This window comes from Macaca thibetana, chromosome 10, assembly GCF_024542745.1.
Source record: "Macaca thibetana thibetana isolate TM-01 chromosome 10, ASM2454274v1, whole genome shotgun sequence".
NCBI classification, from domain to species: Eukaryota; Metazoa; Chordata; class Mammalia; order Primates; family Cercopithecidae; genus Macaca; species Macaca thibetana.
The window spans coordinates 61,594,279-61,618,286 of record NC_065587.1 but is presented as its reverse complement, the minus strand read 5'-3'; the positions used below and the strand labels follow the sequence as shown (position 1 = coordinate 61,618,286).

At 45.7% G+C, this 24,008-nt stretch overlaps 1 long non-coding RNA gene across 1 annotated transcript; it reads right to left on the bottom strand.

Annotated features, from left to right (window-relative positions):
• Positions 1-13,193: 13,193 nt before the first annotated feature.
• LOC126964362 (uncharacterized) lies at positions 13,194-19,855 on the bottom strand. Its single transcript, XR_007729351.1, has 3 exons — positions 19,825-19,855; positions 19,521-19,548; positions 13,194-13,618 (listed from the first exon to the last, which is right to left on the bottom strand). It is a non-coding gene; the product is annotated as an uncharacterized LOC126964362 (long non-coding RNA).
• Between the last annotated feature and the right edge of the window lie 4,153 nt (positions 19,856-24,008).

Here is a 24,008-nt window from a genome sequence, read left to right as displayed (position 1 = left end):
AACAAATAACTGAATCATGTGCCAATTGCTACACTAAATTTTGAGAAATAACAAAATCCATCACTGGTCTTACATATATGGTGGAGTGAGAAAATGGGGAAGGGTTGTGGAAATGGGCTCTGCTACTGGTTCACTGTGCAGCTCCCCGCATGGGGCCACGGTTTCCTCAGCATAAAATGATGATTATATAATCTGTCTTCATAAGGCTCTTGTAAGAATCCAGTGAAAGAATGCACTGAAAGCGTTTAACACAGTGCTTGGCATATAACAGGTTCTCAGCAAATGGAAGTTCTGCCTGTGGTTTTGAGATTCCCAGGCCCAAGTGCCAGGACGCCTCACCAGGGGACAGGCTTACTTGGGGGAAGGGAGTTGCCTAATTTAAGCAGGATGTCACGGGATTCAGAATGCATTCATTCAATCGTTTATTAAAAATTTATTTGCTCCTACTATGAGGATGCTAAATACTTGGCATGTGTGCATATACTCACCCCTCCCATACCCATGACAGACATCACTAATCCATATTGGAACTTTCTGCTAAACCTAGAAACTGCCCCAGAGTCCTCCTCAACAGAAAGTGCAGGCAGCTGCTACCAATCAATATATATTGACATGAAGACGATGCTTATTCACCATCTGAAGTTCACAATGTGTAAGGAAACGGCCTCCAGAGGCAGAAGGCTCCAGAGACAGAAGTCTTGGGTTTGCATTTTGCCGTAGGCCCTTATGATAATGTATAGGCACTAAGAGAGTGTATCAACCATAGAGTCCACTGAGATCTCCCTTCAAGATAGATTGTGTGAGCTGCAGATATCTTCAGGATCTGCTTCAGGTTTTGAGCTGAGGCCACCTGCTTCCTGGGCAGCTTGCAGCTAAGCACACTGTGAATGAGGGTTCATTATTTCTGCCTAATACTGGATTTCTCTATGAATAATCTTTGTGCCAGAGTCCCCTGTTGGGCTGTCTAAGACTGTCTAAGAGATGCACCACAGTCTGAAGCTCTTTCTACCCAATCCTTCTTCCTTCCCCTTCTCCTTTCATAGACCTGCATCAATGTCCAAAGGCTCCCATTTTTTCTCCTGCTCCCTCTCCCCATTATCCTTTGCAGGCATTACCCCCAGGCATCTCTTGGCATTCTTAACGCTGTCTTTGGCCTCTCTTTCTCAGAGGACACAGGTGACATTAGCAGTAAGCTGCAGAAGACTGGGCTGGAAAGGAGTGATCCTCATCTTCTCTAATGGGGAGAATAGGGGCGGCACAGAGATCATTGTGAGTGCTAGGGGCAAAGAATGACCCAGGACAGGAGGCTGCAGGGCACCTCCCTCAGCATGAAATTGGTCTTCCCCATCAAGGACTCTTATTTTTATTTTTGAGACAGAGTTTTTGCTCTTGTTGCCCAAGCTAGAGTGCAATGGTGCGGTCTCGGCTCACTGCAACCTCTGCCTCCCAGGTTCAAGTGATTCTCCTGCCTCAGCCTCCCAAGTAGCTGGGATTACAGGTGCCCACCACCACGCCCAGCTAATTTTTGTATTTTTAGTAGAGATGGGGTTTCACCATGTTGGCCAGGCTGGTCTCGAACTCCTGACCTCAGGTGATCCACTCACCTTGGTCTCAAAGTGCTGGGATGACAGGCATGAGCCACTGTGCCTGGTCAAGGACTCTTGATTGCAAATGACAGAAACTCAATTCAATCTCAAAGTAAAAAGGGACTTTAAGCGCCTTATAACAGGGAAGTGGTGCCGGAGCTCTGTCATCATTCTAATAGCTTCTTCCTTATGACTAGAGAAGTTGACCTCCAGGCCTATAAGGTCTCAAGCTGGCAATCCTAATATAAAGACATCATCAAAATAGTAATCTCAGGGAAGACTCTGATTGGCTTTGCTTGGGTCACGTGTCAATTCTTGAACCAATCACTGTGACCAAGGTAATGAAGATATTCTGATTGGCTGGAATAGATTCTATGCCCACCCTTGGGTGGGAGTACATGATGATGGCTCTACCAGGGCTGCATGGAGAGAGGAGAAGCTCTCCAAAACAAACAGAATGAGGGTGATGGGAACACAAGGTAAACAACAAAACCTTTGGTGATCATTACCCACTTCAGAAACACTGAGGAGGAAAAAGACAAAAAAAGACAGCTTCTTCTCTCAATGACCTCCTCTTTTCACGGGGGAAAATCTGATGTTTAAATGTTTCCTGATCAGGTCCTAGGACGGGCTTTGGGGAGTGACCTGTGGGTACATTAGGGACCTCAAACACTGTCTCACCCTTTCCTAGGGTGCCCACAGTCTTCGTGGGAAGGATGAGATGGAAATAACCTATGGGAAGAAAACCTCTTAGAGCTCCTAAAAAAGACTGAAAACTTACCTTGTTTAACTGTCCTGATTTATGCCAGGGAGCTTCACGTAGGGAGGCGTGACACATTGTCACACTGTCCAGCCAGGACAACAATCTGTTATACTTCATCTGCCCCTAAAATGGCCTCCTGATGGAGACGCCTGTGATATATAAGCAGAGACCTTGGAATTCAGGTCCCTCCGTGCCCACTAACTCCTTGAGACATCTTGGGGGTTTGCCTGAATTCTCAGAACCTCAGTTTTCTAACCTGTAAAATGGAACCCATAACCTCTGCTTTGCCTCTTGCCCCTGTCTGCTGTGAGGCAACAACACATGCATATGTCACGTCTCACTAGGGATGGAGGTCACGAGATGCATTTATTGAGTGTCCAGTCTGTGCCAGAGACAGCGTGCTGGATGCTGGCCATATCAGGGTGAATATGACAGACAGCCCCTGCCTTCATGTAGCTCACGGTCTAGAAGAGAGTCAGATCTTAATAATGAATACCTCATACAAATGGTGGTAAGGTCTTAAAGGGGAAAAAAGAGCACAAATCAATGGAACCCAGTGGAGGTCCAGGAGGGTGGCCCAGAGGGTTTAAGCTGAGATTCAAAGAGAAAACATAAGAAGTCAGGGAAGGCGGAACTCGGTGGCTCACGCCTGCAATTCCAGCACTTTGGGAGGCTGAGGCAGGTAGATCACGAGGTCAGGAGATAGAGACCATCCTGGCCAACATGATGAAACCCTGTCTCCACTAAAAATACAAAAATTAGCTGGGTGTGGTGGCGCATGCCTGTAATTCCAGCTACTCGGGAAGCTGAGGCAGGAAAATCGCCTGAACCAGAGAGTCAGAGGTTGCAGTGAGCCGAGATCGCGCCCCTGCACTCCAGCCTGGTGACAGAGCGAGACTCTGTCTCAAAACAAACAAGCAAAAAAAGAAGTCAGAGAAAAGCATTACAGTCAGAGGGAGCAGCACATGCAAAAGGCCTGTAGCAGGAGAGCATGCTGGAGGCAGAACAAAGCCAGAGAGTGATGGGACAGGGACACAAGAGGAGGTGGGAGGCATGGGCAAGGCTCCGTATACCAGAGAGTTTGAATTTTCTCCTTACAGTCATGAAAACCCATGGGAAGGAATTCAGGAGGGAGTAATGTGATCAGATAAGGTTTTTCTTGCCCTCACCTCCCTTCAAAAAGTTCCTCCAGTGCTGGGTGGAGGAGACCATGGGAGGGGCAGGGGCTGCAGGGAGACCCACTAGCAAGGGGGCTGACATGGGGGGCTGGAGAAAAGTTGGGCTCCAAGGGTGGTGGAAGCCAAAAGTCAGGGCTCTGGGGGGACTTGGGGCTGCAGACTCCGAGGCAGGGGGCACAGAGGGCTGTGCAGCTCCCCCCAGCACATCCCGGAGCCTCTGGAGAAGTCCTGCACCTCTGGAGTTTCTCTTTCCCTCCCAGTCCAGCCCTTTCTTGTTATTGTAGGACAGACTCCATCGATGACTCATTCAGGACTTGGGTTTCTTGTTCCAGCAGTCTCCCTTCCCCTGATTACTTTGGGCTCCTCTGTGGGGGCCTGCAGGCCTCGCCCCTCATCATCTGGGGAGGCAGCCAAGAACCTTGGTGGCTGGGTGAGCTCTGTGGAGGAAGGAGCTGGGACCCTCCCAGCTTCAGGCCCCACCCATGCTTTCCTGCCTCTGGTTTTGCTCTCCTCTTTCCCCCACCAGGGGACCCCTGTTCTGCAAGTCCTGCTCCTCCTTCCAGGACCGCCTCCCCTGGGAAGCCCTGCCAGGTGGCCAGAGACAATCTTCTCCACCCTGTCTTTTTATTCAACCCCCAGGAGCCCACCTTCTGGTGAGTGAGGCAGGGGTGCATTGATGGAACTGTGGGCACAAATATGGTAGGAACCTAGAGGAGGGAACCAATAAAGCCCATAGAGATTGGGTCAGACGAGGTTTCCCAGAGGAAGGGACATTTACACCTAGGTTTTGAAGGAGAAATAGAAGTTCATCGTGGGGAGAAAAATAAGAAGGCGTTCCAAGCCAAAGAAACAGCGTGTGCAGGGGGTGATTGCAAGTTATTTCTGTAACGTGTGAAAGGGGCCCAGTGCATGTAAATATTTATTGAATGAATCAATGTTTCGGGGAACATTGAGAAATTTGGTGTGGCTGCATCAGAGCTTGCAAACTGCCAGTGGATAGGCCAAATCAGGAAAAGAGAAGGTAAAAAAACAAAAAAAGAAAAGAAAAACCATGAAAATGGAATTAATTGTCAACATCTAAAAGCTGGGAGGCTTCACAGACACTCCAGAACTGGGCAGCAGCCTCTGCCTTTATCTAGGCACACGCTATCCAGCTCACCAGAGTCCCCACCTGGCTCAGTTTACTCATTCATACTACTTCCTGAGCCCTGTGGACATTTGAATTTGCACTCCTACCTAGATGTTATACTCCTCAAGGTTCTGGACTGTGAGCTATTCACAGGGCCAGGCACACAGCAGGTGCCCAATAAATCTTTGTTGGCTAAGTGGATAGATGGTGTGATGATTTTAAAATATGTCCCCAAATTTCTTAACACTCCGGAGCCCCCTTCAGTGTGGGCTGAACTCAGAGACTCCCCTGTAAACAGCCAAATGTAGAAGAAGTAATAACTTGTGATTTCAGAGACTAGGTCACAAAAGACACTGTGGCTTCTGCCTGGCTGTTTCTTGGATTGCTTGCTATGGGGAAAGCCAGCTGCCATGTTGTTAGGATACTCAAACAGCCCTGTGGAAACACCCAGCTGGCGAGGAACTGAGGCTTCTTGCCAATGGCCGGCACCAACTTGCCAACCACGTGAGTGAGTCACCTTGGAAGCGGCTCCTCCAGCCCCGTCTGGCCTTAGATGATCTCAGCCCCAGCTGACAGCTTGACTGCAACCTCATGAGAGACCCCGAGTTACAACCACCCAGTGAGGCTGCTTCCAAACACCTGATCCACAGAAACTGTGTGAAACAATAAATGTTTATTGTTGTCTCAGATGCTGAGTTGTGAAATAATTTGTTATGTTAAGCATCAATAGATAACTAATATGGGTGGATGACTAGACAGCTGGATGACTGGATGGATTTACACAGAGTGCACTAGGTAACGGGGGAAGTCCCACTGGAAAAGTGAGGGTCAGAGCCTGGAGAGCCAGAAGAAGTTTGTAATCCCTGGCATCTCTAAGCTTTAGGGAGGTTATTCAGGCAGCCAGAGTTAGTAAGTTTTGAAGCCAAGAGGTCATCAGAGGCTGGACCACTCATCCTGGGGAGACAGGCTGCCCTGTGTCTCCAAATCCAGCTTCCTCAAGCAGCAGTCCATACTAGTCCTTCCTACCCTGAGGTCCTGGCTCCATCATTCCTTGGCCCCAGCTGGCCCTCGGAATTGTGGAGGAGGTCAAGACTTCAGCATTTTTCAGAAGCCAAGTCATCCTCCTCACTCAGAGTCTTCTTTGTGTGGAGGAAGCAGTTTCTCAGCTGGTGGGGGACTCAGGGCAGGGTCAGTAGCCTTCAGGAACCAGAGGAGGGTATTGAGAAGCTGGGACCCTTTGTGGAGACCCTCCTGGCCCCAAAGGCATGGTGGAGAGCCACAGCCACCAAACATCCATAGGATTAGGTCAGCCCTAAGATCCAGTGTATTGGTTTGTTTGAAATGACCCAACACACGTCCTCGGGTAACGTATGTACAATGGACTTGGCACATACGAGAATTTTTTAAGTAAATCAAAACTGCACTGAAATGCCATTTTTCATCTATCACATTGGCAAAATTTCAAAAGCTTGACAATACCTGTTGGTGTGGCTTTGAGCAAATAGTTACTCTTATAAATTGTCAGTAATGCCTGTTGGCAGTAAACCTTCTAGGAAGGAATTTGTAATATAGAACAAAACAGCATATGCATTTACTCTTTGACCCAGGATATTTACTTCTAGGATTTATCCTAAAGATATAATTCCACAAATATGAAAAATGTATATGCAAGGTTATTTATTGAGGAATTATTTATAATACAAAATGTTGAAAATACCCAAATGCCCATCTGTAGAAAATTGGATGAACAAACTATGGTACCACACGAGAGAATGTTATGCAGCCGTGAAGGCAAGAAGGAAGATCTCTATAAACCTACAGGGAGTGATTTCCAGCATATATTGTTAAACAACAAAATAAGATAAAAGCAAAATAAAGGACTACCTATACTATGCAAACTTTTAAGAAAATAAAAAAGAAACATTTATGTATTTACATACATATTTAAATAATTATGCAAAAGAAACCCAAGAAGGATAAATCAGAAACTTATTGCAAATGGTTACTCTTAAGGAGTTACTGGGAATATCAATGGAGAAGAAAGAGATGGGAGTGAAATTCCTCTGAATATATTTGTACAGGATTTTTGACTTTTTAACTATGCAAATATTTTACATTCTCAAAAATAAAATTAAATAAAAAGATAAAAATGTAAACTGTAAACTTGTAAACAAAGAGAAAAGAGATGAGCTTAACTGAATGTCAAATAATAATATAGCCACACAAGGAAAATAAATAAGTTTAACCACAGGTGTCTAGGTATTTAGTGTTATAATTCTAAAACCACTATCTCTGTGTTGTATGATGGAAGAAATGAGTAAATGTGCTGATTTTTGGGGACTCAGCATTCTCACTATGCAAAAAGGAAGTCAAAAACATGGAGTGGAGGAAGGATCTGTGGCTATGGCTGTGAGTGTTAATTGGAGACATTGTTATGAGCAGACCAGGGAAAAGCAACATAACTATAGCAATTAGCACGCTCAGGGCCCAGATCTTGTCTCCTAAATGCCTTCCCCACTAAACAGAACTAGTGTCCTTAGAGAAATGGCTGATTCCAGGATTGGGCAGGGAAAGCGCACCTGAAGCATCTCATGTCAAAATGCAAGGAAACACTCAATGAATGATGAGGCCAAGAATAAAGGAGCCAACTTAAAGGGGCTCCCACTAGCCAAAGTCCAGACAATTGGATTCTCAAGAGAAGAACGATGAGGTTTCTCACCGTTGGAGTGAGAGATTACCAACAAGCAAGGGGCTGGAATGATCCATATGGCAATAGATTTGAGTTGGAGACAGTAGCTTCCCAATGCAGACAGGTAAGTTGATAGTTGCAAACAGAAATGTTTATAGGGTATGTGTATATACAGAAGTTCATATATACATATATTTCCTTGTTCTATCAGCTGAGAGTACTTAGAAGCATCGATATTGTGGTAGTAATTAGCACACTTAACATCCAGATTTTGGTGTCTAATTACATTCTCCAGTAAAAGAAAACAGGGATCCCCAGAGAAATGGCTGATTCAGGCTGGACATGGTGATTTATGCCTGTAATCCCAACACATTAAGAGTCTGAGGCAGGTGGATTGCTTGAGCCCAGGAGTTCAGGCCAGCCTGATCAACATGACGAAACCCCGTCTCTACAAAAAATACAAAAATCAGCTGGGCATGGTGGCATGTGCCTGTAGTCCCAGCTGCTCAGGAAGATGACATGGGAGGATGGCTTGAGCCTGGGAGGCAGAGGTTGCGGTGAGCTGAGATCACACCACTACACTCCAGCCTGGGCAACAGAGCAAGATCTGTCTTAGAGAGAGAAAGAGAGAGAGAGAGAAATTTAGAGAGAAATGGCTGATTCAAGCAAGGACTGGGGTAGAAAATGTACAATGTACAAGATGAGCCTGGAACATCATACAATGACAGAAGGTAAGAAAATGCCTAAAAAATCAAAGAAATCCACAATGATGGAAGGATGTGAAAGGGACACAGAAAACAACTGAAAGAGCTTCTGATGACCAAAGCTGGATGGAACAACTTGAACAAGAAAATAAAGCATACACTGATATAAATAAATAAGTGTATAAATAAACAGTCACATGTCCCTTATTGACAGGGATACGTTCCGATAAATGCATTGTTATGAGGATATCTTCTGATAAATGCACTGTTAGGCAGTTTCGTCATAGTGTGAACGTCAGTGTACTTACACAAACCTAGGTGGTATAGCCAGCTACACATCTAGGCTATATGGTATAGCCTACTACTCCTAGGCTACAGACCTGTACACTGTGTTATTGTACTGAATACTGTAGGCAGTTGTAACATAACGGTAAGTATTTGTGTATCTAAACATACAAAAGGAACCGTAAAAATACACTTACCATGAATGAAGCTTGCAAGACTGGAAGTTGCTCTGGGCGAGTCAGTGAGTGAGTTGTGAGTGAATGTGAAGACCTAGCACATTACTGTACCCTACTGTAAACTTTATAAGTATTGTACATTTAGACTACATGGAATTTATAAAAATATTTTTCTTTTTCTTTCTTTCTTTTTTTTTTTTTTTTTTTGAAACAGAGTTTTGCTCTTGTCACCCATGCTGGAGTGCAATGGCACAATCTTGGCTCAACTGCAACCTCTGCCTCCCGGGTTCAAGAGATTCTCCTGCCTCAGCTTCCCGAGTAGCTGGAATTACAAGTGCCAGCCACCACACCTGGCTAATTTTTGTATTTTTAGTAGAGGCGGGGAGTCACCATGTTGGCCAGGCTGGTCTTGAACTCCTGACCTCAGATGATCCACCTGCCTTGGCCTCCCAAAGTGCTGGGATTACAGGAGTGAGCCACCGCACCCAGCCCTAAAAATATTTTTCTTTCTTCAATAATAAATTAACCTTAGCTGTAATTTTTTACTTTCTAAACTTTTTAATTTTTAAAACTTTTGACTCTTTTGTAGTAACAACTTAAAACACAAACACATTAAGCAAGTGTACGAAAAAAGATTTAAAGAAAGATTTATATATATAAGCTTTATATATAATTATATGTATTTATATATAAAGATTTATATCTTTATTCCATAAGCTTTTTTTCTATTTTTAAATTTGTTTTAATTTTTAAACTTTTTTTGTTAAAAACTAAAATGGAAGGCCAGATGCAGTGGCTCATGCCTATAATCTCAGCACTTTGGAAGGCAGAGGCAGGAGGATAGTTTGAGGGCAAGAGGATAGTTTGAGGCCAGGAGTTCAAGGCAAGCCTGGGCAACATAGCAAGACTTATCTATTAAAAGAAAAATTAGCCGGGCATGGTGATGCATGCCTGTAGTCTCAGCTACTCGGGAGGCTGATACAGGAGGATGGCTTCAACCCAGGAAGTGAAGACTGCAGTGAGCTAGGATCCCTCCACTGCCCTCCAGACTGGGCCACAGAATGAGACCTTGTTGCTAAAAATTAAAACAAAAAATAAAAATAACTAAACTGCAAACATGGGCCGGGTGTGGTGGCTCACACCTGTAATCCCAGGACTTTGGGAGGCCAAGGCTGGTGGATCACCTGAGGTCAGGAGTTCGAGACCAACCTGGCCAACATGGGGAAACCCCATCTCTACTAAAAATACAAAAATTAGCCGGGTGTGGTGGCACATGCCTGTAATCCCAGCTATTTGGGAGGCTGAGGCAGGGAAGTTGCTTGAACCCAGGAGGTGAAGGTTGCAGTGAGTCAAGATTGTACCACTGCACTCCAGCCTGGGCAACAAGAGCAAAACTCCATCTCAAAAAAAAAAAAAAAAAAAAAAAGCGAACACACGTATTAGCTTAGGCCTACACTGGATCAGGATCATCAGTATCACTGCCTATCACGTCCACATCTCGTCCTACTGGAAGGTCTAGGCAATGGGAATTTCTCAACTCCATTATAATCTTACGGGACCACCATCGTTGTTGACGGAAATGTTATTATGCGGCACATGACTGTAAGTGGGAGAGATTAGGCAAATTTCCCGGGCAGAAGAATTCCAAATAGTTTATGTAGATACTTCACCCCCACGGCGATAGAGCATAAATAAACAACTTCCACTCCTAAAGTGTGGACTGCACATAGTGACTTCCTTCCAAAAGTTACAGTATGGAAAAGAGAAGAAGAAGTAACTTTACCGTGGAGAAATCTGACAAATTCGACCTCGGCCAGATGATCAAGGCCAACATCAACAGTAATAAATTGTGTTAATACTACATATTCTTGATATGCTGTGTAAGGATAGGGCGCTTCAGATACAGGCTCCCTTAGGCATCTCTATTCTGCCCCCACCTGCCTTGCAAAGATGTCCTCAGAGAGAGTGTAACTGTCTTCTCCAGGGCCACACAGCATGCTGGGAGTGGCAAACACCTGACTGGCCTCTTCACAGCATCATCAGAGTTGCTGCAGGTAAGGGGGACCCTGAGGGCTTGTGCAATTTGCCCACATCCCCTTAGAGTAGTCCAGTTGCAAAAAAAAGAAAAATAGTAGAGGAGCTCCACAAGCCACACACACCCCAAACAGCCACAGCTTAGCTCAGCTTCCTCCCATCCCTGGATTCTCAGCACTGAGATATCTCCCTCCCCAACATTCTAGCTTCCTCTCCCTCCTTTCCCACGGGGACGGCCCCTTTCCCTCTATGGCCCCACTTCAGAGCTCTGGGGCCACCCAAGGACACCCCAGGCCTCTTCCTTACAGTATGAAAAAAAATGGGCAGATGCTATGGCGGTGGCGCCGTGGAGGGGGCTAAGGTCATGCTGCGGCCTCACCCAACAGGCGGCTGGGAACTTAACTCACGGTGAAAGAGCTAAATTGTCCTGTGCAGCTGTGCTTGTTTTTCTTCCCCCTTACAGTCCGCAGCCCTGATAGGGAAGGGGGTAAGCTGGAGGTGTCGCTTTTTCTCCTGCCTGTGTTCCCCCATCCCAGGGAGTCCTCCAAGACTGTCCTCCAGGAGCCCACATGTGTTCCTTTCACCTGGTTTCTTATAAAGCAGAGTCGCAGGTCTGCAGGTTGGGAACAGGTCTTCATGGATCCAGCTGTTGCCACATCAGAATGACCCATGGGGATGCAATCCAGGCAGACATCTGCCTCCCCCAATAGGATTAGAACCCCAGGGGCTAGGAGACCAGAATTGCAGTGTTAATAAACACAGATGGTTAGTTAGACCCAGCTTGACTATACAGATTGAGAAAAACTGGGGCCCAGAAAGGGACAGAGATTATTCAGGGTCACTGAATAAGACCTATGGCCAAACCCAAGCTAACCCCATTCATTCATTCATTCATTCATTCATAAAAAATTCACTCAGCATTGACTACTTCAGGCCCTTTGCCAAGGGTTTACCAGGGCGGGAGTTTGCCCACAAGATGCTCACAACAAGCAAGCATGTAAACAACAAACATCCTTCAAAAATGCAATGATGAGTGCTGCAATTGAGATGTCTGAGATACTGCAGGAGTCCAGGAAGGGTACTTGACCAGGCAGAGGGGAAACAGTCAGGGAGGGATGCCTAGGGGAGGTGATAACACAAGTAGCATCCTAAAGGAACCATAGAATATGCAAATGACCAGGCACTATGGCTCATGCCTATAATCTCAGTACTTTGGGAGGCTGAGGCTGAAGGTTGTTTGGGAGGCCAGAAGTTTGAAACCAGCCTGAGCAAGGAGTTGGTTGAACTTGTTTGTTTGAGACCAGAGGAGCAAGACCTCATCTCTACAGAAAATACAAAATTAGCTGGGCGTGGTGGTGTGCACCTAGCTACTTGGAAGGCTGAGGTGGGAGGATGGCTTGAGTCTAGGTGGTTGAGGCTCCAGTGAGCTATGATTGTGCCACTGCACTTCAGCCTGGGCAACAGAGTGAGACCCCATCTCTGGAAAATGTATATACAAATATTTTTTTAAATTAAATGAAAATTTGAAAAACAAAGGAGGAAGGCCCCTCCAGGCAGGAGGATGAGCGTGGGCAGAGACTTGGAGGTAAGAGTGGTGTGGGTCGGCAGCAAAAAGCAGTTCAGTGTTGCAGGAGCCCAGATTTGTGTGGCAGGAAGAGGCGAGAAGTTTATCGCACCTGCTGAGTGTTTACTGTATGCAGGGATCTATTCAGGCACTGGGTTTAGGCACCATGAGCAAATGTACACAAAGCCCCTGCCCTCATAGCTCTTCCATTCTAGGGGAAAGAGGAGAAAAAACCCAAACCAATAAGCAAACCAAGGCATAATATTCATGAGGAGGTAAGTGCTGAGGGGGGAAATAACACGGAGTAAGGGGCTCCTATTTCATGACATGTAGCCAGAAAAGGCCTCTTGATGAACATATCCTTAGTGGAGACCTGAAGGAGACAGGGCAGTGAGTGGCAAAGCATCTGGGTAAAGTATGATCAAGGAGGAGGGAGCAGCGAGCACAAAGGTCCTAAGGCCTGAGCAAGGTGAGGCTGGAGACAGGTTGGCAGAGGCCAGTTCAGAAAAGGACCTTACATGACATGCTAAGAGTTATCTTTCCTCTTCTTTTTGTAAAGTGTAAGAAGCCAGTGTTGGGGCTTTGTTAGTCCATTCTCACACTGCTATAAAAAATGTCCCCAGCTGGGTGCAGTGACTCGTGCCTGTAATCCCAGCACTTCAGGAGGCCAAGGCAGGCAGATCACTTGAGGTCAGGAGTTCAAGACCAGCCTGGCCAACATGGCAAAACCCCATCTCTACTAAAAATACAAAAATTAGCCGGGCGTCATGTCACAGGCCTGTAATCCCAGCTACTTGAGAGGCTAAGGCAGAAGAATCGCTTGAACCTGGGAGAAGGAGGTTACAGTGAGCCTAGATCATGCCACTGCACTCCAGCCTGGTGATAGAGTGAGACTCTGTCTCAAAAAAAAAAGAGAGAAAAGAAAAAGAAAGAAAGAAAGAAAGAAAGAAAGAAAGAAAGAAAGAAAGAAAGAAAGAAAGAAAGAAAGAAAAAGAAAGAAAGAAAAAAGAAAAGAAAGACTTGAGACTGATAATTTATACAAGAAAGAGGTTTAATTAACTCACAGTTTTACATTGCTGGTGAGGACTCAGGAAACTTACAAACATGGCAGAAGGCAAAGGAGAAGCAGGCACCTTCTTTACAGGGTGACAGGATGAAGTGAGTACCAAGTGAAGGGGGAAGGGCCCCTTATAAAACCATCAGATATCATGAGACACACTCACTATCATGAGAACAGCATGGGGGAAACTGCCCACATGATCCAATTACCTCCACCTGGTCCTGCTCTTGACATGTGGGGATTATAATTCAAGATGAGATTTTGGGTGGGGACACAGCCGAACCATATCATTCTGCCCCTGGCCCCTTCCAAATTTTATATCCTCACATTTCAAAACACAATCATGCCTTTCCAACAGTCCCCCAAAGTCTTAATTCATTCCACCATTAACCCAAAAGTCCAAGTCCAAAGTCTCATCTGCAACAAGGCAAGTCCCTTCTGCCTATGAGCCTGTAAAATCAAAACCAAGTTAGTTACTTCCTAGATACAATGGGGGTCCAGGTATTGGGTAAATACACCCATTCCAAATGGGAGAAATTGGCCAAAACAAAGGGGCTACAGGTCCCATACAAGTCTGAAATCCAATAGGGTAGTCATTAAACCTTTAAGTTTACCATGTAAACTTTAAGTAAACCAAAATGATCTCCTTTGACTCCATGTCTCACATCTAGGTCACACTGATGCAAGGGGTGGGCTTCCAAAGCCTTGGGAAGCTCTGCCTCTGTGGCTTTGGAGGGTACAGCCCCCCTCTCAGCTGCTTTAGTTGGCTGGCATTGAGTACCTGTGGCTTTTCCAGGTGCATGGTGCAAGCTGTCAGTGGATCTACCATTCTGGGATCTGGAAGACAGTGGCCCTCTTCTCACAGCTCCACTAGGCAGTGCCCCAGTGGGAACTCTATGTGGGGGCTCCAACTCCACATTCCCTTCCACACTGTCCTAGCACAGGCTCTCCATGAGGGTTCCACCCCTGCAGCAGACTTCTGTCTGGACATCCAGGCATTTCCATACATCCTCTGAAGTCTAGGCACAGGCTCCCAAACCTCAATTCTTGACTTCTGTGCAACCTCAGGCTGAACACTAAGTGGAAGCCACCAAAGCCTGGGGCTTTCACCCTCTGAAGCAATGACGTGAGTGGTACCTTAGGTCCTTTTAGCCATGACTGGAACTGAAGCAGCTGGGACACAGAACACCATGTCTCAAGGCTTCACAGAGCAGGTGGGGGGCCTGGGCCCAGCCCACAAAACTGTTTCACCACCTAGGCCTCAGGACCTGTGATGGGAGTGGCTGCCATGAAGGTCTCTGACATGCCCTGGAGACATTTTTCCCTTTGTCTTGGTGATTAACATTTGGCTCCAGGTTACTTAAGCAAATTTCTGCAGCAGGCTTAAATTTCTCCCAGAAAATGGGTTTTTCTTTTTCTATTGCCGCCTCAGTCTGCAAATTTTCCAAACTTTTATTCTCTACTTCCTTTTGAATGCTTTGCCACTTAGAAATTTCTTCTGTCAGATACCCTAAATCATCTCTTTGAAGTTCAAAGTTCCACAGATCTCTAGGGCAGGGGCAAAATGCCACCAGTCTCTTTGCTAAAGCATAGCAAGAGTGACCTTTACTCCAGTTCCCAAAAAGTTCCTCATCTCCATCTGAGACCACCTCAGCCTGGACTTCATTGTCCATATCACTATCAGCATTTTGGTCAAAGTCACTCAACAAGTCTCTAGGTAGTTCCAAACTTTCTCATATCTTCTTGTCTTCTTCTGAGCCCTTCAGACTGTTCCAGCCTCTGCCCATTACCCAGTTCCAAAGTCAATTCCACATTTTTTAGCATCTTTACAGCAGCACCCTACTCCTGGTACCAATTTACTGTATTAGTCTGTTCTCACACTGCTGTGAAGAAATATCTAAGACTGGGTAATTTATAAAGGAATGAGATTTAATTGGCTCACAGTTCCACATTGCTGGGGAGGCCTCAGGAAACTTACAATCATGGTGGAAGGCAAAAGAGAAGCAGGCACTTTCTTCACAGGGTGGCAGGATGGAGTGACTGCCAAGCAAAGGGGGAAGAGCCCCTTATAAAACCATCAGGTCTCATAAGACTCACTCACTGTCATGAGAACAGCATGGGGGAAACCTCCACCTGGTCCCACCTTTGACACTTGGTGATTGTGGGGATTATAATTCAAAAAGAGATTTTGGGTGGGGACACAGCCAAACCATATCAGACTTAGAAAACAATACCCAGAAATGAAGGCCTCAGGAGCGAGTTTCTTCTCTGACCCCCTCCTGCCCTCCTAGCTCTCAGTCCTATTCCTGAAGGCTAGCCATAGAAACTAGAGTCCTTCTTCCACAACATGGGCTGTAGAAACCAGAACCTCTTCTCCCCAAAGCTAGTCATAAAACCTAAAAATACTATTCTAACTTTCCCTCCAACTTTCTGTATAAAAACTGGCCGTAAAGAAATGATCTTTCCTTTGACTGTAGGTCATAAGACCCCCATTCCAGAAAAGGTCCTGCCCCATCCCCAGAAGGAAGGAGCACTGCTCAGAGAGACCAAGAAGAATCTAGACAGGCAGGCCGTGCTGGGTTTTCCCACTCAGTCTATCAGCTTTAGATCAGACCCTTTTTGTCCAGTCGCATTTCTACATGGCTGTTTATACTTCATTGAACGTAAGCAAAAAAATGAACAAGTTCCTCTGTATCTTTGGGTCTTCATTCTAAAGACTCACATGAACACATGTTAAATAAATGTGTGTACCTTTTCTCCAGTTAACGTGTCTTTTGCGAAGTGATTTTTCAGAGAACCTTTAGGGGGCCAAGGAGAAGGCTCTCCCTTGGCCCCTGTGTCAGCAAAAGGTTTAAGTAGAGAGGAGGGGGCACGCCCCAGGTTAGATTTTGAAGTTCCTCTGACTTTCATGTGGAGAACGGACCAGGTGGCAGCAGGAGGGCCAGTGAGGCATCTGTTACATGGTCCGGGCTGGAAGTGATGGTGGCCTGGATGGTGGATGGAGGGCATGGGGGGCTGAGGAGGAGAAATGGGAGTGCTGAACTAACTATCAAGGAGGCAAACCCGTAGGGCTAGGTTGGTTGCTGTTGCTGGGTTGGTCAGGATGATGGCAGGTCATGGGAGGGAGGCAGGCCCATCTCTTAGACAGAGGCAAGCAGGGATGAGCAGGGCTGGGGAAAAGACACATTTAGTTTTGAACGCCTGAACCTGAGGCTCCTTTGGGACATCCCTGTCTTGGGGATGACGATCCGGGGCTCCAGAGAGATCTGAGCTGGAAAGGAGGGTGAGGAGTTGTCATCATGATGGGGGTTGGGAGTAGTGCCTGACCCACTCGTCATCTGCCATGGCTCGTGACTATTGAACTGGGAGATACGGGGGCCCAGGACAGAACCTCAGAACCCAGGAAACCCCCAGGGTTTAAAGGGTAGAATTGAAGCTCACAAGGGAACCAGGGAGTTGTCTAGGCCCCAGGGAGAATGAGGAGAGAGTTTCAAAGGATGCTTCAATGGGAAAGAGACAGGCAATGTTAAGGTTTTCCCCAGACCTACTAAATCAAGGATGAAAATATGTTCCTGGAATGTTGGCAGGCAGTAAACAGAATGACACTTCTCTTAACAGACTAATGTGGATCTATCTGCAAGGTTGGCATGTGTCTGTAGTCCTGGTTACTCGGGAGGCTGAGGTTGGAGGATCGCTTGAACCCAGGGGTTTGAGGTTACAGTAAGCTATGATTGCACCACTGCACTCCAGCCTGAGTGACAGAATGAGACCCCATCTCTAGAAGTAAACGTTTAAAAGGGCCAGGCACGGTGGCTCATACCTGTAATCCCAACACTTTGGGAGGCCAAGGCAGGCAGATCACAAGCCCAGGTGTTCGACACCAGCCTGGGTGACGTGACAAAACCCCATCTCTACAAAAAATACAAAAATTTGATAGGTGTGGTGGCACATGCCTGTAGCCCCAGCTACTCAGGAGGCTGAGGAGGGAAGACCACCTGGGCCTGGGAGGTGGAGGCTGCAGTGAGCCAAAATCGCACCACTGCATTCCAGACTGGGTGATGAAACAAGATCCCCCCATCTCTAAAACTAAAAATTAAAAGAGGCCAGGTGCAGTGGTTCATGCCTGTAATCCCAGTACTTTGGGAGGCCAAGGTAGGCAGATCACTTGAGCCCAAGAGTTCAAGACCAGCCTGGGTAACATGATGAAACCCCATCTCTATAAAAACTACAAAAATTAGCCAGGCATGGTGGTGCATGCCTGTAGTCCCAGCTACTGGGGAGTCTGAGGTGGGAAGATCACCTGAGCCTGGGAGGTCGAAGATGCAGTGCACAGAGATCACACCACTGCATTCCAGGCTGGGTGACAGAACAAGACCCTGTCTCAAAAAACACAATTAAATTAAAAGAAAGGTTGTATTTGTTCCCTACTGCTAGGTACAAAATGACTCCCCAGCCTAGGGGCTTAAAGTGGCAATGAACAGTTTCTGTGGTCCAGGAATTCAGGAATGGCTTAGCTGGGTGGCTCTGGCTCAGAGCCTCTCATGAGGTTGCAGTCACAATGCTACTGGCCAGGGCTACAGTCATCTGAAGGCTCAACAGGGGCTGATGGATCTGCTTCCAAGATGGCTCACTCACATGGCTGATGAGCTGGTGCTGGTGCTGGCAGGAGGCCTCAGTTCCTCATCCTGCAGACCTCTCCCCAGGGCTGCCTGAGTGTCCTCACAGCATGGTGACTGGCCTCCCCCAGAGTGAGTGATCCTAGAGGGAGCCCCATGGGCCACTGTATCTCATGACCTAACCTCAGAAGTCACACACTGTTACTATTTCCACAATGTCCTAGTGCAGTGAGCCCTATCCAGTGTGGGAGGGGATATTCATGAAGGCAGGGATTCCTGGGAACCATCTGAGGCTGGCATCCCCAAGACAAAGAAAGTATAAACATGAAGTTCTCAGCAGTATGTTTCATTCACAAAGATTTGTGGAAGCTTTTTAAAGGCTCCCCAATTTCATAACACACGATAGCTGATATGGTTTGGATCTGTGTCCCCACCAAATCTCATGTCGAATTGTAATCCCCAGGGTTGGAGGTGGGGCCTGATGGGAGGTGATCGGATCATGGGGGCAGAGTTTTCATGAATGATTTAGCACCATCCCCCCGGTACTGTATAATGAGTGAGTTCTCACAAGATCTGGTTAAGGGTGTGGCACCTCCCTGCTCTCTCTCTTCCTCCTGCTCCAGCCGCGTGAAGTGCTGGCTTCCCCTTCACCTTCCACCACGATTTTAAGTTTCCTGAGGCCGCCCCAGAAGCCAAGCAGATGCCAGCATCCTGCTTCCTGTCCACCCTGTGGAATCGTGAGCCAAATGTCTCTTCTTTATCAATTATGCAGTCTCAGGTATTCCTTTACAGCAGTGCAAGAATGGACTAATACAAAATCTATGTGCTTATACTTTCGTAGAACAACTCTGGAAGAATGTACTTTTCACGAACTTTTTGAATCTCACATTTTTCTCCTCTTCTAATAAATATACATTTTAAAAATAATTATCAGATAATCAAAAGGAGTGTCCATGGAGTTTGGAAAGAAGTTTTTTCATATATCCAAACCACAAATATTTGTGAAGCTCCTGCTGTGCCCCAAGCTTTGTTCTTGGCACTGGAAATGGTGAAGGGAACAGAGCTTCACCACCCTCATGGGCTGGGTTCTTTTCCTAGGGCTGCCATAACGAAATGCCACTGATGGAGTCACATAAGCAAGAGAAATGTATTGTCTCACCATTCTGGGGGCTAGAAGTTTGAAATCAAGGTGTCAGCTGGGCCAGTTATGTTGAGGGCTGTGAGGGGAGGGCTTGTTGCAGGCTGGCTTCTTAACTTGCGGACGGCCGTCTTCACATTCAAGTGGCATCCTTGCCATATGTACGAGTGCCCACATTTCCCCTTTTTATAAGGACACCAGTCTATTGGATTAGGCCCTACCCTAATGACCTCATTTTAATGTGGGTTCCTTTGTAAAGACCATTTCTTCAAATAAGGTCACATTCTGTGATATTGAGGGGGTTAGGAATTCAACACAGGAATTTTCAGAGAGGGGACACAATTTAACTCGTAACCTGAGTGAGGGAGATGATAAGCAAAGGGGTCTGTAATACCCGAGGAGCCCAGGGAGATGGAGAGGGAGAAAGCAGCCCGGGGGAGGTCCACGATGGGCAAAGAAAGGGGTGGCCTGTAGGTAGAAAGTGGGGGGGCGGGGAGCAGAAGAAGCAGACAGAGGGTTGAGAGTCACCAGGAGACACTGAGCAGGGAATCCGGGGTTGGTGGCTGGAGGGAAACCTGGGATCAAGAGGGAGTCTTACCTGATTTTATGATGAAAAATCTTGTAAGCTGAAAAGACAAAAACAAAAATCAGAAAAGGAGGGCAAGGCCGCAGGTGGAGGGACGGGCCTCTTCTGGGTGCGGAGAGGAAGAGAGAGGGCGGAGAGGCAGGTGTGTTTCATGGTGCGGGGTAGGAGACCTGCTGAGTGAGGAGGTGCCAGGCTGCAAGGGCCCTGAGGAGGGAGAAGGCTCAGGGTTTGGCTGAGGGACACAGGAAGCTTGCAGGAAGTGGGGGCTCCCAGCCCTCTCTCAGCCCCCAGACCTCCCTCCCAATCCCCAACCCACCCTGGCAGCTTCTGTCCTTCCGTTTCCTTCCCATCTCTCCCAGGGCCCCTCCTACCGCCTGTGGGTCTGTCCCTCCCCACAGCTGTCCTGCTGATCAATGGATGCTGTGTTCTCTCTGGCTCCCTTCCACGTGTCCCCGCCTCGCAGGGGCCACGGCCTCACTCCGGGGGTGCACAGGCCTGTGGTCAAAGCAATCTCCATCTGGCCACAGGGAAGTTCCGCCTCCACATCTATGACAATATTTGAAATTCTTCAGAAGTTGCATTTTATGTTATCACACCCATTGGGTCCTGCTCACCTTTTGAAAACCCTCCAGGGACCCCCGACTGCTCAGAGAACAAAACCCAGACACTTTAAAGTGACCTCCAAGGCTCTGCATGCTTCAGCTTCTGCATTGCTTTGTAGCAACTTTTTATCTTGAAATAATTTTAGATTGACAGAAGAGTTGCAAAGACAGTATGAAAAATTCCAGTATACCTTTTCTCCGGTTCCCCTCATGTTAACATCTTACAACACCATTAGCACATTTATCAAAACTAAGACATTAACATTGGTACAATGACGTGTTACTTTTGTAGGAAATGAAAGTAATTATGGATTTTTTTCGTTTTGATTGTGGAACATGCCATAGAGACAAAGGCACATATGTACAGTCTGAAGAAAAACAATAAATACCCTTGAACTCACTAATACATTTAAGAAATAGAATATTACTGTTACCCCTGACACTCTGCATGCTCCTTCCTGATCAAACCCCCCTGCCTCAGTGATTGAAGTAGGAATGTTAATTTATGGGGGTGACTGATGACATAGAGAGAAAGAAGAATTCATTACTTACAATTCCAAGACAAAGCATCACACAGTGCCACAGAGGGCCACGGGGGCAGCACCAGGAGGCCGTGCAGATGCCTGCGTCATGCTTCCTGTGCACCCTGTAGAGTGTACACCCTTGGGTGAGGAGGTAGAAGCAGGGGCAAAGACAGCACCAGGTCAGAGGCTTTATTGGAGTTTCCAGGAGAAAGGCAAGGCAAGGCAGACTAAACATCGTGCTCTCAGAACGGTGCACAATTTAAAACTTATGAATTGTTTATTTCTGGAACTTTTCATATATTTTCAGACCGAGGTTGACCGCGGGTAACTGAAACCACAGAAAGTGGAACTGCAGATAAGCAGGGCTGCTGTATAGTATATGATCGTCTTCATGTTACAATGTTTCTATTTTCTTTTTTGAGACAGAGTCTTGCTCTGTCGCCTAGGCTGGAGTGCAGTGGTGCAATCTCAGCTCACCTTAACCTCCGCCTCCTGGGTTCATGCGATTCTCCTGCCTCAGTCTCCTGAGTAGCTGGGATTACAGGTGTGAGCCACCAAACCCAGCTAATTTTTGTATTTTTAGTAGAGATGGGATTTCATCATGTTGGCCAGGCTGGTCTTGAACTCCTGACTTCAAATGATCCGCCGGCCTCGGCTTCCCAAAGTACTGGGATTACAGGCGTGAGCCACTGCGCCCAGCCAATGTTTCTATGTTCGATTGTTAATGGCTACCTGATTTCTCTCCAGGTGCACAATGCTTCTTTGAGTATCTCCGTATCTGTGGCTGATATCCAGATGCAAGGCTTCTTCTGGGCATCCCTGGGATTGGGAGTGCATAGACATGCATGGTCAAATTACAGCACAGCCTGTACACTTTTACTGAAGATGGTGAAGATGGAAAACTGTTTTCCAAAGTTTACATGTTCACCAGCTCCCTCCAGACCCTCATCTGCCTTTGGTGCTGTCTGGCTTTGTTTGTTTGTTTATTTATTTATAGAGATGGGACCTCCCTATGTTGCCCAGGCTGGTCTCAAACTCCTGGACCCAAGCCATCCTCCGAAAGTGCTGGGATTACAAGTGTGAGCCACCATGCCTAGCCTGACTTTAAAATTTTTGCCAATCCAGTGGGTATGTAATGATATCTCAGTGAGTCTTAATCTGCACTTCTTTGATTGATAATGAGATTGAGCATTTTTTTCATGTTTTTAAATCATTTATGCTTCTTTTGTGAAATTCCTGTTCTTTTGTTGCCCAATTTCTATTGTGTTATTTATTAATCTTTTTCTTATTGTTCATAGGCGTTTTTCTATATTATGGATGCTGCTCTTCGGTTAGTCACATGTGTTGCAAATCTTGCAAATTGTGACTCATCTTTTCATTTTCTGAATGGGGTCTTTTCATAACAGGGTCCTCTAAATTTTAATGTAGTCAAATTTGTCAACTATTTTCTTTATGGGTTAAACTTTTTAATCTCATGTTTTTTAAGTTTCATTAAAGAATCTTTTCATAAAGATGCTCTCCTATATTTTATTATAAAGTTGTAAAGTTTTACCATTTATATTTAAATCCTTAATCCATCTGGAATGGATTTTTAATGTGTGGGATGACATAAGGAATCATTTTCATTTTCTGCCATATGAATAGCGAGTTATTCTGGCACCATTTCCTGGGAAGACCATCCTTTTCTCCTGGATTTGTGATGCAGTCTGTGTTATCACCTTTTCGTATATGCATGAAAAAAAATGTTAAGGAAAAAGCCAAGCGAAATAAAATGGTAGAGGCAACACTTTGGCCCAGCAAGTCTATGTCTAAGTGCTTATCCTAAAGAAATAACTGTAAATGCAAAAAAAAAAAAAAAAAAAATTATCTCAAAGATGTGGTTTATAAGAGCCAAAAATTAGCAAACAATTTCATTGCATATGGAACAAAATAAATTGTTTAGATAAATTTTCTTACATCTATACAATGGAACATTATGCAGTAATCTAAAAAGATATGGTAGATTTTAAGGTGATGACATGGAAAGAAAAATTGAAAAGCACAGACTATGGAACCACATCCAGATACAGTATAATCCTCACTATGTAATCTAGAGGTATGTTCTTAGACAAATTACAAAAGAGGGAGGATATATACCAAACTGCAAGCGGTTTATCTGTATTATCTGGCTTTTAAAAAAGTTTGTCTTCTTAGCATCCCAGTATACTATATGAATTTTTATAGTGATATCAGGCAATTATAAATAAAACATAGTTCACTTTCTCCATGTTAAAAAAACATGATGTTGCATATGCTTAGGTTAATACCATAGGACCCAGCAACCCATTCCTAGGTATTTTCTTAAGAATCTAAGAACATTTATGTTGACACCAAAGCCAGTATGTGAAAATTCATCATAGCTCCATTCACCCAAAACTGGAGGCAACCCAGATGTCCTTCAACCAGTGTGTGATAAACAAGCTATGGTTCACCCACACAATGGAATGTTACTCAGCAACAAAAAGAAACACTATTGATGGATGCAATACCATGGATAAACTTCAGAGCACTGTGCTAAGTGAAAGGAGCCAGACCGAAAAGGCTACATACACTATAATTCCATTTGTTATATGGATATTCTGGAAGAGGCACACTTATAGGAAAACAAAACATCAGTGTTTGCCAGGGGCGGGGATGGTGGGAGAGATTTACTATAAAGGGGCACGGGGATGTTTTGGGGGTGAAGGAACTGTTCTGTATCTTGATTATGGTGATGATTACATGACTATGGGTTTGTCAAAACTCATAAACCTACTAACTAGAAACTACCCACTAGAAAGGATAAATTTTACAATATGTAAGTTACACCTCAATAAAGAATCGCAAGCTATAAAAGGTGCTGCAGGTAATACCTTTGTAAATTAAAATACAGCAACAATGTGAAAGCTAAAGAAAACATACGTGATGTAAGAACGTTTAATGATATGGAAAAACTTTCACAGTATCGTCAAATGAATATCCCTGTTGCATAACACTGTAATACACAAGTCTATGTACACAAAGGCACGCATACATGCACACACCGGTAGAAAGAAAAAAACTGCTGGATAAACACCGCAAATGGTGTCCACAGGTCTCTCTGAGTGGAGGCGTCACTGCTGGTCTTTATTTTCTTTTGCTCCCTGGGTTTGCTGTTTTCCCACGACGTTTCCCACATTGTGTTCCTGCTGGCGTCCATGGCTGGCTCGGGGAGGCTGGGAGGAGGTGGCCACTCCACAGCTGGGAAAACCGCAGCCTCCCGATGAACCCTGGCTGACAACCTGTCTATGTTTACTTTTCCATCCTGGGCAGACAAGGCGGGAGACTGGAAGAAGGGGCCAGAAATTCAGACTCAG